Below are 15,760 nucleotides of genomic sequence, written 5' to 3' on the forward strand. Positions count from 1 at the left end.
ATGGAAGGAAAAGTTAAGTTCTTTAACGTGCCGCGGTGACGTAAAGGCTTCCGAGAACGTCGGTTAAGTCCCGAGAGTTATACATACTTTACACACGCTAAATCATTAAACCGGAAGTTGACGGGTGTTACAACTTAGGTATGAGAATTCGAGCTAAGGAATTTGGATGAAATTGTTAAGTAGTTTGAGCAAACTTGTAGGCTAGACTCTTAGGCTGAGTGTTCGAGTACAGGTATAGGAAAGATTAAATATGCTCAGGCTTTCGAGCATGGAGGTATCTCGAGCACATCAGGATATAATACTAAATATGTCGAGCAAAGGTTACACCACTTCCTAGAGGAGTTACATCTCGAGCTTATGTTTAGTCATGATAGATCTAAGTAATGTCGAACTTGATGCATTTTCGAGTAAGGGTCAGCAATGAGTGTGTCTCACGTATCCATGACTAAGTGAATTTTCCTAAGTATTGTCAAGTAAACTTCATGTCTAGCATGATCCTATACTTGAGCAAGCAAACAAATATTCACTAACATTTGGCTAAGGCATAGAGCACAAGTATATTCGAGCAAACTGTCTCAAGTATACTAGTGCTCGAGCATTATAATCATACAAGTACATCGAGCAAGGATTGTACTATGTACTCAAGTACAGTGGGAGCCAGCTATTTTTTTGGATGTATGCTCGAGCAAGGGAGGTACATTAAATTTGAAATTAAATGACAACTGTCATGCAGTAGACGACAAACGAAGGTACCGTACCACCCAAATGTTAGGTATAAAAGAGGGACTTAGAAACTTTTTCACATAGTTCTTCTTCTTTCTCTTAAACCTAAACGCAAACCACTCTTGCTCGTGATTTCCCTGCTTACTCGAAACCTCTGTTACTTGCTCGATTATATTTCGAATACAGCCATTAGCTTTGTTTCGACCTACGTAAGATATCGTTGTTCGATTATCGTCTCGCCGATTTCTAAATTAGGGTTACAAATTGAATTTCGGACTAATTGTTTACTTGTTTATGAAGGTACGCATATTACTACAGAACAGAACTGATGGCCCTAAAATTCGAAAAGAGGCACTATATGTGCGCTCAGTTGGAGCTTGACAATGAAAACAGAGAGTTGGAACTAATGATCACGTTTCTAAGGAACTCCAACCTGAGAGTAGCTCTTACCGAAAGCCCTACAATTTACAGGAACCATATTTCAGACTTTTGGGGCTCAGCTACTTATGTAAATGATGTTAACGAGAAAAGGATTGGACCTGAATGACAATTTTGACGCTCAACCTTCTTATTCAACCATAAGACTGTTAAGAGTCTTTCAAGAGACAATGGGTTACCAAGGAGCTGTGAAAGAGGGTCAATTTCAAAAGGGCAGTTTCCCCCTGATCTACCGTTTCCTAATCCATCATGTCATCCAATCATTATCTCCAAGGAGAGGGACTTGGACACTACTGAGCAGGGAATTGGGCACTCTCACTGTGGCGATTTTATACCAACAGCCTTTCAATACATCAAGATTCATTTTCCAAGGGGTGGTGTCAAATGCTAAGAAGGAAGCAAATCTGAGGTTCTTAATGTATCCTCGATTCTTGCAGATTTTGATAAACAGATGGTTACCGGATCTTGAAAGAACAAGAGAGATTTTGAGATTACAAGATCCGAATATCTGCAAATGAATGAAAGATGCATAGAGTAAGTTTGAGGACAATATTGATGGGGATGTTCTCCCATGGCTGCTTGTGCCAGCTCTAGGTGCCATTGATGTGCCTAGAACCCTAGGAAACAGTGATGTTGAAGACGATGATGATGATGATGATGATGATGATGATGATGATCAGAATGATGAAGGGGACAATGGTCCAGATGGTGACAATGTTATTGATGAGGATGATGTTGCTCATGCTCATGATGTTGTTGTTGGTAATGTACCTGTGATTGAACATCCTACTCATGAAGGAGATGGTGCAGAGTTGGAAGTAAGTGAAGAAACTAATGATCCTGTTGAGGGTCCGAGCAACACTGAGCCCATGGATGATGATGTGTTTGTAGCAAGGGTAATATCAAATGTTGCTGATACAATACATAAGATTACTCCACCAGATTAACCACCTCCTGAGGTGTACAATGATGACACTGATTCTGTTGAAGTTGATGCTGACAATGACAACATCTTTACCTCACCTGCTACCACTGAACAATACTTATCTGACAATGAACCAATCCATGACACACATGTCCCTTCACCACCAACATCCCCATTAAATGATCCAATTAAGACCTCACCACCTGTTTCCCAACCTATTCAAGACATGCACATTCCAACACCACCATCCTCCCCAGTACAAGACCAACCCGCTACTAACATTGCTCAACCAACTCAATCCATTCCCACAGACCCTGAGCCATATAAGTTACTATCTCCAAAAACAGCTGAATCTGAACCTTTCTCTGAGCCTGCCCCAAAGCCGACTCAAGAAACACCACCATCCAGTCCAGACATCTATGATCTTATTAATGAGAACATGAACCTGGAATTTGAAAATATCTTGTTAAAAGAGAAGAATGCGGTTTTAGAAACAAGGAACAGGGCATTGGAGGCTGCACTGCAGGAAGCTTTATTGAAAATTCGAACCCTAGAGGGGCATTCTGAGGTCGAGAAGACCTTAGATACACCAAAACAGGGGGAGAAACATGAAGAAGCAGAGGGGTTAACAGAGGGGTTAAAATTGATTGAAGAGCTGTATGGTAGCTCTAATGAAGAGGTTGTAGAAGTTGGAACATCAAATGCAAACATGATAAATCAAGAATATGAGGATGGAGATTCTGATGATAAGGGGGAGAATGATAGCGAAGATGAAACAGAAGAAGACAAGTTGAAAACGAAGCAAAAAGGGAAAGGGATTGCTTTTACATATGATGATTTACATCCCAAGTCCCTACACAAAGTTCAATATGGTGATGACATACTTCTCAAAGACAATGTAATTGTTCCTGATGTGGCTGAAGTTGAATCAGTTAAAACAACTATAAGACTGATGAATGAAGAATTGGAGTCTATGGATCAAGAAAATGAGGAGGAAATTCCTCAAGAAGTGCTTGAAGCACTAATCAAAATGGAGAAAGAAGAAGAAAATGAAAGAATGAGTAAGGAGGTAGATGATGCCATAAAGGCTACACTGGAGGCTCTAAATGCAAAACAAAATGATGATACACAAGAGCTTGCACAAACTAAGCCAGTGGTAACTGAGCCTACACAAGCTGAACCCGAGCCTACATTATCTAAACCAATATTGTTTGAGCATGAAGAGTCCATCCAAAATGAGCCAGAGTTGACAGAGCCTGTACAAACTGAAACTAAACCTGAGCCTACAAATCCAGAAATTGAATCTCATAAAGAACAAGAGCTCAGTTAGGATCAGTAAATCAAGAACAGGTTGAGACAGTTGAAGTGTCTACAAGTACCATGGTGAAATTGGTAATTATGAGAACTCTTGTTGATGTTCTGAATGAGCCAGACACACATCATCTTGATATTGTGTCTGCTGCTAAAAAGACGCAAAAGGACTTCATTAATCTAAGCAGCAACACATAATCTGAGCCAAGAGTTGAACAAGTGGTTGAACCCTCTAAACCAATTGTTGAAGAAATTCTAGTTGAAGAACCAGATATTCAGGTGACAAAAACTACCACATCTGAACCATCCGAACCATCTGAACCATCCGAACCATCTGAACCAGAGATTGAAGTAAGAGAATCACTAAAACGAAAAGAAAAAACTGAGCTTGAAACTCTAAGGCCCAAGAGACAAAAATTAGTGAAAGTAATGGTGTACAAGAGAAGATAAGATAAACTTTGCAGAGATTGAAAGGGCTAAATCTAAAAACCTTGAGGAACCAATGATTGGAGCACTTCACAACCTTGATGAACAAACTGATGAAGATGATGAAGATGAAGGAGGTTTGAAGAATGAAAATGAAGATAGAGACAATCTAATAAGCCTGGAGTATGACTTGAGATATCTTCAGAGGCTATCAAAAGAAGAAATGGCTGAAGAGGCTAAGGGTTGGAGGGAAAGAAAATCAAAAAGAGATTTTCAAATAAAGGCTGGAAACAAGCCTGCCTTTTTAAACCTACAATCCTTCGATACTATTGACAAAATCTGCAAAAACGCTTTGGTAGATGATATTGCAGACTTTGTTGATAGAGTGAGCAAAAAGAGAAAAGTGAGAAGCGATGAAGAATATGACTCAATCAAAGCCAAACACAAAAACATACAGTTTTTACAAGTTCATGGATTTGAATAAAAATCATTAATTAAACTTTCTCTGGAAGAATTGAGAAGAAAAGTTCAAAGTGTTAAAGACTCCTACAAAAGTCAAAAGGCGTCTGCTGATCTTGAAAGAGAAAAGAACTTGAAGTTACAGATGGAAAAGGAGGGGGAGGAGTCTGAAAAGAAAGAAGCAGAAGCCAAAGAGTGGTTTAAAGACCCAATCAGAGTCCGAGGAAAATGGAGGAGGACAGAAGGAGAATGGAGGAACTAGTTAGAGCTAAGATGCTGAGTGCTCTACACAAGAAAGGTGTGAGTATGGGAAGACTAATGTCTCAAACTGATGAAACTTTCAAGAGATGGTATGTAGAAGAAGGGCTTGACAAGTCAAAGAAGACTCAGCAAGGAAGCACAAGCCGAACACCCTTAAGGTCCGAGATTGTGAGGCCTGAGCAACCAAGGAACTTAAATCTGCCCACACATCTCTTCTATGATAAAAGATCCAAGACCTTGAGGGTTATCATTAAAGATCAAGAAGAAACTCTTATTTTTCAAGGATGACTTGAGAAACTTTACAATAGAACAACTGACAAAGATGGCTGAATTGAAACTATATGATAATTAAAATAGAAGCCAACCATCTGGACAACAAACGAATGACCTATAAAAATTCATCAAGGAACAATCAGAGAGAGGGTTTCCATTCCTAAATTAGAAGAAAAGAACAATACACAGCCAAGCTGAGAAGGAGAGAAGGCGCAAAAGGATCAATGAAGTTCACACTCTTGAACTCTCTCTATTTGAAACCAGCAAAAGGAAAACTCAAGCAAGTAGCTCACATGGTAAATGAAAGACTCTAAAGGAGTGCTTGGCTATGAGGCAGGAAATGAGAGAACCAAACTCAGTTGTGCAGCATAATGGAAGAATCACCTTCATCACTTACAACCAGCACAATGACTCAATCTCTTTGAGGAATGAATCGGGTATAACCATTGCTGTGATCCGGTATGATGGGGATCTTCAATTCATGCATCCTCAAGATCTCCAAGACATAGTAGATTCTGAGTTTCCCATTGACTCCTCTGATGCTGTGGAACTTGATATGATTAAAGAAAAGGCAGCCCTTGTCAAATTGAAGAAAGAAAAAAGTGACATATGGAGCAGGAGGAGAGGATAGCAGAATGGAGCTTAATGATGATTAATTTTATATCTGTTTATCTTTGTAATTTTGTTTGATTTGTAATTTGATGTAAACCAATTTGATGTGTAATGCCCAAGAGGCAGAATTCCTATATGTAATGAAATAACTCGTTCTTAAATGATTTATACTTGATATTTGATACATGTGTAACTCTATGCAGGTGTGTTTTTGTGCATCTAAGCTTGTTCCAATCTAGGGGAGATTGTTGGGTCGGATTCTCTAAAAGGAAGATTGGAATCTTCTCAACCTCCTCAGAAAACGACTATGTATGGACTTCGAGCAAGCCTAGACGATCGAGCATGGTTTTACTACTTCGAGCAAGGTCTTTAGAACCTTTAATGGTTAATTCTTCTAAGTGTTAAGGCTTCGAGCAGGCTACACTTCAGTGAGCAAGAGTATTCTTCTATCGAGCATGGATTGCCAATCGAGCAAACAGCTTGATCATACAGGTTTTAACCAAGTGTTACGAGCACAGGATGGTCGAGCACATGGGGACAAGCATGGATGAAATAAGAAGATGTCATGTGATCAAAGCAAGGACTTCGAGCACAGTTCAGTTCCCTGAGCAAAATTTACATCTGAGCATGCTAAAGATTGTTCAATAAGTCTAAGGACAAGACTGAAGACATCAAGAAGAATGAGCTTGCTCGATGGACTAGTTCGAGCAAAGCAAGGATTAGTCAATAGGAATGAAACTTGCTGGAGGAAAATATCTTCACTGAAGATATTCTAAGTAAAGTATGTTCTAGGACATTCATCGAGTATACCTATCATACTGAGTCTGCTCGAGCAAGAGACAAACCTTGCTCGAAGACTCTTTACACTTGTATTTATTTTGCCTGTCATTATGTAATGATTAGGTGTTGGTGCATAATGTCAGTAGTTCATAGTCGTGTGTCTGTAATCGAGTCTGTAATGATTAATTATGTTTTATATGTCTTAAGCGAAGTTACTGACAAGTTCGCTATTTAGGCGAACTTGTTAGTCAAGCGAAGTTATGGACAACTTCGCCTGAACATGTCAGGCGAAGTTGTCGTGTATTTATATTCCTAGGTTACGGTGTGTTTAAGGTTAATTGTTTTAGTTGATCGAGTTGTTCAGTGAGTCGAGAGACGTGTATTCAGTGATTATATCACGTGTTCGGTTATAATATAACGTGTGTTCGTTTATACGTATCGTGTGCTTGACGAGCTGTAAAGGCGACGAGCTCAGGACAAAGAAGAAGAATGACAGAGACGTTGATCCCAATGCATCGAAAGGTGCAGGTGGTGAGTTGCCAAGAACTACTCAAGCTCTTGGGACTTCCACAGCTCAGGGGGAGTCTGCAGGTGCAGCTGGCAGTTCTGGTGGTGATGAGGTGGTGTTGGTAGATGACGAGGAGATGGGAGATGATGTGATCGATGCTTTGAAGGAATTAGATGATGATATGTTAGATGATGAGTTTATGTGTGAAGATGATGTTCTACCAGTCGAAGAGATTGAAAAGATTGGTACTGAAATAGTGATTGAAGATGATGTTGAAGAGGGTGAGATAGTTGATGAGAATGTTGAACACGAGATCCCTGAAGTTGAAAAGTCAGATGTATGTCAAGATACAGTAGGTGATGATACAGAATGGGAGGAGCAGCGTAGATGGAAGGAAGGCTATGCTCATTGGTTTATCAAAACGAAGAAGCCAGTGGTACCTACAATGTTCAAGAAAAGTTATAATATTAAAGTGTACGCTGAGTCAAAGAAAGGCATTATCTGTTGGTTATATGATGAACAGTTAAAGTTGTTTGTGGTGAATCGTTTTGATGGTATTCAGTATTTTAAAAGGACGTTGAGATCTCTCAATACATTGCCTGAATGTGAGGTGAAGGATTTGGCTAGATTGGGGTTGATTAATAGAAGCAACGACAACATGGCGAGAGTTATTGGGAAGATCGTGTGGAAAGAAAGTATTAAAGAAAAGAAGTTTGAGTTATTAAAGCCACAGAAAGGAAAGCTAGTGGAAGATAAGGAAAGAGGAATGAGAGCAGATGGCAAGCCATGGATGGTAATGAAGTACAAACTGATCCGATGCAATAAGGAGGTTCCAATGAAGACTATGCCTCAAGATGTGTTGAAGAATCTTAAATGGTGGTATGTTGATTGCCAGACTGCTGAAGCCGTGATGGAAGACGAAGATGAACAAAAAGTGCTAAGAGTATATGATCCGATGCATCTTGTTAATTTATCGAAAGCTGATCTGCATGTGTTAAATGAAAAGAAGATATTTTATATTCCTGCTTGGAAAGACGAAGCGAGGAAATATCAGCGAGTAGTCACAGTATGCGTGGGAGAAGGAGTACATGCATGAAGACCAAGAGATTGAAGATTACTTGACACGTGCTTAAAGATCAAGACATGAAGCTACTGCCAAGGGGGAGTCTGTTGGTGCATAATGTCAGTAGTTCATAGTCGTGTGTCTGTAATCGAGTCTGTAATGATTAATTATGTTTTATATGTCTTAAGCAAAGTTTCTGACAAGTTCGCTGTTTAGGCGAACTTGTTAGTCAAGCGAAGTTATGGACAACTGCCTGAACATGCCAGGCGAAGTTGTCGTGTATTTATATTCCTAGGTTACGGTGTGTTTAAGGTTAATTGTTTTAGTTGATCGAGTTGTTCAGTGAGTCGAGAGACGTGTATTCAGTGATTATATCACGTGTTCGGTTATAATATAACGTGTGTTCGTTTATACGTATCGTGTGTTTGTTTGATCCGTGTTCTACACTCGTAACGACCTACGCAGGGATTCCGCACCTGTGTAGATTGAGATATCCCGTGCAGATCCGTCCAGGGAACCTACAATTGGTATCAGAGCTTTTGCTCGATTGTGTGGTTCGGGAGATTCACGCGGGTGTAGAAATCGTCCCGTTTCGACTATTCGCGGGACGTGTTTTCTGTGTTTTTATGTCATTCTTACCTCCTACCATCGTATACAACCCATTACACCGTCAAAGACCTTGAAAAATCCAGATTCCAGATCTGCAGAAACTTGGTGTTCATCAGGCGAAGTTGCCGTCACTGTTCGTAGGGTTTTGGCGAAGATATAAGGTTAAGCGAAGTTATCCACAACTTCGCCTACCTTCTCAAGTTCGCCTAACTCAAGCGAAGTTCTCTACAACTTCGCCTACCTCTTAAGTTCGCTTACCTCAAGCGAAGTTAAGCATCAGCGAAGTTCTTCTGCGAAGTTAAGACTAAAGCGAAGTTATCCGTAACTTCGCCTACAGTTCGTTTAAAAAAAAAAAATTATTTTTCGGGTTTCTTAGTTTTCGAGAAAGATGTCGTCAATTAACATCTCTGAGTTAGTAAAGATGGAAGTAAAAGCAGGCTCAGCTACAAAAGCACTAAGGTTGCTGAAGGGAACCGATTTCGTTGCATGGAAGGATCGGTTCGAACAATATGTCAAGTACCAGGATGCGAAAATGTGGGTATGCATCCAGGATGGTTATATTCCACCAACTATGGAGTATGAAGGTCGTGATCAGATCAAGAAGTACAGCAAAATGAAAGATGAAGAGAAAAAGATGTATGAGGCCGAGAGCAAGGCTCATGCTGCTATCACTATGGCTCTTCCACAAGAGATCCTTCATACTTTTAGAAAGTACAAGACAGCAAGAGAGCTTTGGGAAGCTCTTGAGAACCGGTTTGAAGGAAATGTGGGTATCCGTGCTTCGAAGATCAAATTGCTCAAAACCCAGTTCTCAGTCTTCAAGTATTTAAAGAATGAATCTCTAGATGATATCATCACCCGATATTATCATCTAATGACTGAACTGAGCAACAATTCAATTTCTTACCGAGAAGAAGAGATAGTTGAGAAGCTTCTTGATGCTCTCCCACCAAAATGGGAGATGTACACGGTGCTGATGAGGGAAGACAAAGACTTTCCCCAATATGATCTGGAAACGGCAGTTAACAAGCTCCGAACCTTTGAGCTTAACATGGTTAGAAAGGAGACACCTACGGATCAGGTTCAAGATCCAGGTATGTTTGGTGCTAAAGTCAACTCTAGTTCAGGTTCGAAGACTGAATTAGCTGCCTACTACACGAAGGGAGAGTCGGGCGCCAACTCATCACATGAGGGGCATGTGTCAGTCAACACGAATGGTGATGTTTGCTTTGTAGCAGGTGGATCTAGTGGTTCTAAACCACAAGCAAGCAAGAGTAGTTGCTCTCCAAGTATTTCTAGCAACAACTACTCTAAGATGCCTATGAGTGTCAAATCTGCTGAAGAGCAGTTTGCTCTCTATGCTTCTTTTATTGCTTCCTATGAGAACTACATTCAGGGGAAGATTGTTGATCCAGCTATGTTGGATGAAGACTATGACCAGATTGATGCTGATGATCTGGAAGAAATGGATCTGCAATGGCAGATGGCTATGATCGTGAGAAGAGTGAAAAGGTTTATGAGAAACACAGGAAGAAAGTTTGTCGATGGAAGGCCAGGGTTTGACAAGACGAAGGTAAAATGCTACAATTGTCAGCAAAACGGTCACTTTGCTAAGGAGTGCCAAAATGAGAGTGTGGAACGTGGTCAAGGCAAGTCTACACAGCATAATGGGGGTAGTAAAGATTATAGTGCCATGATTTCCAGAGAATATAACTGGAACCTGCATTCTGAAGAAACTTTCGAACAGGCCAATTTGGCGAATGTTGAAACTGCAGGGAGTGAGAAGGCTACAGGAGAAGATCAAGCTTTAATGGCAGATGTTAAAGACCAGCTCTCCGAGGTATGTTCTAAACCTACTTGTTCTAAATGTGAAAACTTGTCTGAGCAATTAGCAACTATAACTGATCAGTATGTTAGTTTGGATGCTGAGTTTAAAACTCTAAAAGAAGATCATCATTTTACAAAAGCAAGAGAAAATAGCTATAAAGTTAAAATAAAAGCTTGTGAAAAAGATATTAAAAGTCTAAAAGCAAAACTTGCTGAAAAAATTCAAGTGATTGATCTAAGCTATGAAGTTTTGGAAGAAAAAATCAAACTAATAGCTGAAAGAGAAAAACAGATTGCTGATCACCATGTGAAAGTGGTGGAACTGAATAGAAAACTTGAGCAGTTCAGAAATTCCTCTGCTATTCTTGATCACCTTGTTAGTGATCAAGGTTCCTCAGTTAAGAGGGGAGGAATTGGTTATCATGAGGTTTCACCACCGTATAATCACAACTACACTTTTAATCCTAGTAATCAGAAATCTGTTGACTTTGAGGTTGTTCAGACAGTTCCAATTAAGGTAACTAGTAAAGAACCAGGTAGAGGCGAAACAAGTCCGCCTGTTTCAAGTGTTAAAAATACTGATCCGAGTCCAGTCTCATCAAGTTCGGATAAGTCATCCAAGCCTGGTAAGGCAAAAGAGGAGGCGGTATTGCCAAATGGTGGAGAGAAAGATAAAACAACTAAAAAGAGTTCTCCGCTAAACCCGTATGTCCCACCTTATGTGAGACAAACGGGCGGTAATAAAGCCTCGACATCTAAAACACCTGTTGATAAAAAGGTTGAACATAGGTGTTGTTTTAGGTGTAATCAATTAGGGCACCTAGTTGCAGATTGCCCTCTGAAGCAGAGATTCAGAGGTGTGAGGCCTACTAAAACTGAGAATAAGCCTAATGATAATCATCATACTGGTAAAAATGAAAACCACTCAAAATTCAGAAATGTGACTAATTCAGGTTTTCATAGAAACAAATCTTAGTTTTACACTGCTAATAACCAAACCGTAAGTTATAATTCTTTTAATTCACAAAGGTTTGGAAGGCCTCACAATCAATCTACAAGGAGGTATCCTAATAGGACTTACATGAATTATCCAGATACTAACTTTGGAAAGCCAAAGCTCGGGATGTATAGATCCAAGACCAATTGGTCTTGGGTCCCTAGATTCTAATCTTTTGCTTTAATCGTGCAGGAACAGTTGAACTGGGCTGCCAATAATCTTTGGGTTGTGGATAGCGGCTGTTCCCGGCACATGACGGGTAACAAAAACTTGTTACACGATTTGAAACCTGTTCAAGGAGGGAGAGTAAGCTTTGCTGGAGAAAGTGGAGGCAAGATTACAGGAATGAGTACGGTGTCTAATGGAAAGATGACTCTAGAAAAAGTAAACTTTGTCAAAGAATTGAAGCACAATCTGCTGAGTGTGTCGCAGATTTGTGATAAGGAGTACACCGTACATTTTACAAAGAATGAGGCGATTGTGTTACATCCTGGTTTTCAGATACCAGAGGAGTGGATTGTGATGAAGGCTCCACGTGAGAGGAATACTTATATTATGGATATGAGGTCGACTGAAATGGCCACGGAAGAATCATGCCTTATGACAAAAGCGAGCGAATCGGAGTCCGAATTGTGGCATAGGAGAATGGGGCACATTCATCTTCGGAAGATGAACAACATTGTCAAGAATGGACTTGTGCTGGGCGTTCCCTTGAAAAGTTTCAACTTTGAAGACAAATGTCTAGCGTGCAAGAAGGGAAAGCAGCACAAGAAATCCCATCACACCAAGAAGGTCAATTCTATTGTCAGTACTCTAGAGCTGCTTCATATGGATCTCTCCGGTCCCGTGAATGCAAAAAGTCTAGGAGGTACTTCTTATTGCTTGGTGATCACTGATGATTACTCACGATATTCGTGGGTATATTTCCTGAAAACAAAAGATGAAACGGCTCAGATGGTGAAGAATTTGATTACCAAAGTTGAGAACGTTATGGATAAAAGGGTTAAGTTCATCAGGAGTGACAATGGAACGGAGTTCAAGAATTTTGAGATGGAGATCTTCTGCCTTCAGAAAGGGATTGAACACCAGTACAGCGCTTCGTATACTCCGCAACATAATGGAGTGGCTGAAAGGAAGAATAGAACGTTAATTGAAGGAGCCAGAACTATGCTGGCTGATTCGAAGCTTCCTGTGGTGTTCTGGGCTGAAGCTGTCGCTACAGCCTGTTATATTCTGAATAGAATCTTGACTGTTAAAAGACTTAATAAAACGTGTTATGAGCTTATGCATGGGAGGAAGCCCAACTTGAGTGGTCTTGAACCATTCGGGTCCCCTTGTTCGATTTTAAAGACAAATTCTAAATTTGGTGAAGTAGCCGATGAAGGAATCTTAGTCGGTTACGTTGTTGGGACTCCCAACAGACGTGTCTTTAATACATCGACCAGCAAGGTTGAGGTTGTGTGTAACACCGATATCACAAGTTACAAACCGCCAAAACCAAGCAACGGACCTGCTGAGTTTTTCGACTATGATAGACTTTTTAAGTGTTTTAACATACCGTATTTGGATAGTGCAGAAGAAGAAGAAAGAGTATCTACGAAGATGATCCTTGATGAGGAAGAAAATCTAGTGCAAAGACAGCTGTTTGAAAAATGTCAACCTTCCTCATCAAATGCTATCGATACCCCTGCTGCCTCTCCTGAAGAAGAATTTTTCAATCCGTTTCACTCTCAGCAAGAAACAACCATTGACGAGCTCTCTTCTAACTTGGAAGACAATTTGCATGTCGGTTCGGTTCCGACCACGAGAATTCATAAAGATCACCCTTTGGAGAATGTGATTGGTGATGTGTCCTCCGGTGTACAAACAAGACGTAGCTTGAATGAGCACACCTGTGTTTACACAAGCATTAAGGAGACAGGCATAATCAACGAATGCTTGTACACCTGCTTTATCAGCCAGATTGAACCAAAGAATTATCAAATGGCTCTAAAGGACAGCTCGTGGGTCGAAGCCATGCAAGAAGAGCTGGCTCAATTCAAGAAAATGGAAGTGTGGACTTTGGTTGAAAAACCAAAGAATGTGCATGCGATAGGCACAAAATGGGTTTTTAAGTGCAAGAGAGATGAGAAAGGGATTATTACAAGAAACAAGGCGAGGCTAGTCGTTAAAGGTTTTAATCAACAAGAGGGGATTGATTATAATGAAGTGTTCGCTCCTGTGGCAAGATTGGAAGCCATTAGATTGTTTTTGGCATTTGCTGCTTATAAGAAGATGAAGGTATTTCAGTTAGATGTGAAGAGTGCGTTTCTGAATGGGAAAGTTGATGAGGTAGTATATGTTGAGCAACCTCCGGGTTTTCCTGACCCAGACTTTCCAGACCACGTGTACAAGTTAAGCAAGGCGTTGTATGGACTACATCAGGCACCTCGTGCCTGGTACTCAACTTTATCAGATTACTTGCTTGAAAATGGGTTTGAAAGAGGGAAGATAGATAGCACGTTGTTCGTCAAGAGAGAAGGAAGCGACTTCCTGCTGGTGCAAGTCTACGTGGATGACATTATCTTTGCTGCATCAAAAGTCTCCATGTGTCAGGAATTTGAGGCCGTCATGAAGAAAAGGTTTGAAATGAGTGCTATGGGTGAACTAACTTTCTTTTTAGGATTGCAGGTTGATCAGAAGAAGGATGGGATGTTCATTCATCAGACCAAGTATGTCCATGATGTGCTCAAACGTTTCAAGATGGAGGACAGCACTCCATTTGATACTCCAGTCTGCGTCAATCACAAATTAGGAGTTGATTCAGACAACGATGCAGACGTGGACCCAACCCAATATCGGGCTATTATAGGTTCTTTAATGTACTTAACTGCTTCTAGGCCTGATATAATGTTTGCTGTTTGTCTTTGTGCACGCTTTCAGGCAAACCCAAAAGAATCTCATTTGAAGGGTGCGAAGAGGATACTGCGGTATCTCAAAGGCAAGCCGAAGCTGGGATTGTGGTACCAAAGAGGAGGAGACTTGGAGCTAGTCGCTTACACAGATTCTGATTATGGAGGGTGTAATCAGAGTCGGAAGTCAACAACTGGAGGATGTCAGTTTCTAGGTGGCAGATTGGTGTCGTGGCAATGCAAGAAGCAGACTTCAGTCGCAATTTCAACATGTGAGGCAGAATACATGGCAGCATCCAACTGCTGCTCCCAGGTTCTGTGGATTCAACAACAGTTACGCGACTATGGTCTGAATTTCTCACTTACTCCTATTTGCATTGATAACACAGCTGCTATCTCAGTAACTAACAATCCCATGAAGCACAGTAAAACTAAACATATTGACATACGTCATCATTTTATACGGGATTGTGCTGAGAAGAAACTGATTGTGCTTGAAAAGGTGGATACGCTTGATAATTTCGCTGATTTATATACTAAAGCGTTTGACAAATCAAGATTTCAAAACCTTGTTGAGTTGAATGGGATGATCAATCCCGAGTAACCATGCCTTTTGTGCATATTAAAAAAAAAAAAAAAAAAACGTCACTATCGCTTAGAACTATGTCGGTTGCCTCAGTTTGAAGGACTTGTCTTCGGATATGTTTGGTCCACATTTCTTCTTGTAGAATATGAGGATAGCCATTAACCAGATGACTGAAAGTGACAGGGGCGGTTTATGACAAGTTGTCATTCTTTCGCTGGAAATTAGTCAATCATACTTAGTTAGAAGGACACATACTAGTATGTGGTCGGTCCAGCTGATCCTTTGGATCTTCGGGATAGCCGTTTACCTGAAGACTTTGTTTTGGTCGTGGCGATTGATGTTAAAGTTTTTTTTATGGGAAATGAAATTATTTTTCAAGTCTACTACTTCGTAAGAAGTTCTATTTGCTATGTTTTAATAGAAAATTGATCCAACCTTGGAAAATGATAGATATACTGATTTTGTGTGCTTAACTAGTGAAGTTATTAGGCTTAAAAGGCTTTAGAACAGTCATTGTATGTCATGGTAGCTTTTTATGGTGCGTAAAAGTAGATGTGATACAAACTAAATCTACTCGATTTTACGTGGAAACTCCTTAAGAGTTTTGCATGTCTTCATATATATCTTTCCGAATGATAGGCAGAAAAGCGATTACCCAGTCATACACGAGCCCGTAAGTGTTCTGATTCCCGTAAAGATAGTGTGTAAAGAAACTGCAGTGATCCAGATTCGGGACTTGCAGTCGTTTACTACTCTGAAATCTATGTAAATGTTTATTCAAAAAAAAAAAAAACTTATGAGTTATTGAAACATTCTAGAGCTAACAATGTCAAGACTTCTCAATCATGGAGTAAGAAAGAGAACGGGAAGCAGATGAAGAGTACTTACAAACTTAATCAGACAATATGGGTCGAAGTCAATTCGGGGTGACTTGGGGAAAGCCAAATACGCTTTGAGAATAGATAGGAGGCATCATAATCTCTGAGTTGTTGCCCACTTAATTTTTGAGCTTAATTGAACTTAACTCGTATCACAGAAACGATGAAAACCATATTAAGTTATTTACCTGCC

The sequence above is a fragment of the Bidens hawaiensis genome, unplaced genomic scaffold, assembly GCF_021521415.1.
Source record: "Bidens hawaiensis isolate Kalapana, Puna unplaced genomic scaffold, B.hawaiensis_p1.1 tig00008539_1, whole genome shotgun sequence".
Taxonomy (NCBI): domain Eukaryota; kingdom Viridiplantae; phylum Streptophyta; class Magnoliopsida; order Asterales; family Asteraceae; genus Bidens; species Bidens hawaiensis.